The sequence below is a fragment of the Gekko japonicus genome, unplaced genomic scaffold (genome assembly GCF_001447785.1).
Source record: "Gekko japonicus isolate JY-2015 unplaced genomic scaffold, Gekko_japonicus_V1.1 scaffold1216, whole genome shotgun sequence".
NCBI lineage: Eukaryota > Metazoa > Chordata > Lepidosauria > Squamata > Gekkonidae > Gekko > Gekko japonicus.
The window spans coordinates 61,102-62,582 of record NW_015174309.1 but is presented as its reverse complement, the minus strand read 5'-3'; positions in this window follow the sequence as shown (position 1 = coordinate 62,582).

Sequence of the window (1,481 nt, the reverse complement as noted above, 5' to 3'; positions counted from 1 at the left end):
TCTAAATGGTATTTTCCAGATATATTTGGCTGTCTGGATGGTATCTGGGATATTCTGGGATACCAGGAAATGGGATCCCAGAAATATTCAGGATTAGCTGTGAATATCAGGATATCATTTGAAGGCTCCCAGGACTACTTTTTCTTTTCTTTTCTTTTGTGTCTGTGTCTTCCTGAACTTGATATTGGCTTGCTGAGTTAGTTTAGCTTTGATTCTGTCCTTTTAAATTTGCTTTGTTGGTCTTGCAACATTGTTCTTTGCATGAGCAATAGTATTCTTTGCATGAGTTGGTATGTGTTGGGTTTGTGGATTCCAGTAGATGCCTGGGTTCGACTTTGCCTTGGATTTGAGCTGCACATTCCTACTGGCGATCCTACTGGGAAGCCAGTTAAGGGACCTACACTAAAAGACATGGGAGAGTTTTGTGGTTGTGCAATGCGGCCATAAATTAATAAAGCCTAGTTTAACTCATTAGATGAGTCCTTATCTTTATTTCATGGTATGGGGCCAATTTTTTTTTTTTTAAAAAAACCCTCCAAATGCAATTCTTTAAAGCACACTGCAAAAATTACACCATATGCACTCAAACTACTCTTCACTTTGTTGGAAGGGTTGTAGAGCTGTAGGTACATACAAACACTGCTGGTGGGAGGGTAGGATTATCCAGGAGTTTTGGGTACAAGTACAAAAACAAATTTATCATATTATTGGTTATACAATGCCATTAAGAATAGATTTTTTTTGCTGCTAAATTTATGGCCTAAAGATTTGAAAACAATTTCTCGGGAACAAAAGGAATTAATGGTGAAACTATGTGCTGCAGCAAGAATGGTAATAGCTAAGTTTTGGAAATGTTCAGACCAGTGTTCCCTCTAAGCTGAGTTAGTGTGAGCTAGCTCACAGTTTTTTAGCCTCCGGCTCACACATTTTTGTCTTTACTCAGAAAGGATGGCTCCAGAGCAAACTAATTTATGCAGTAGCCAAATTGCTCACTCACAACTTTAATGCCAGTAGCTCACAAAGTAGAATTTTTGCTCACAGGACTCCATAGCTTAGAGGGAGCATTGTTCAGACCCTCCCACAATCACTAGTTGGTTTGACAAAGTGTTTGAATTCTGCTTGATGGATCATCTCAACTGGTGCAGGGTGATTCTCGTCCTTATGCATCAGATTTTGAATTGGTTTGGTTCCTGGTTTTAGAATTTGCATCTGATAATGTTATGTCGACTTCCTGCTTTATTTAAGAATATGTTATTTTAAATGTTTGATTTCCTGAATTGTGTTGTTGTTAACCTTATTTTTGTGTGTGTGTTAGTTCCCGTTTTTAGAATTTGCATCTGATAATGTGGATTTAATGTCGACTTCCTGCTTTATTTACGAATATGTTATTTTAAATGTTTGATTTCTCGAATCGTGTTGTTGTTAACCTTTTTTTTGTTAGTTGTGTTGCTGGTACTTCAGAAAATGTAAATTTTGTTTTT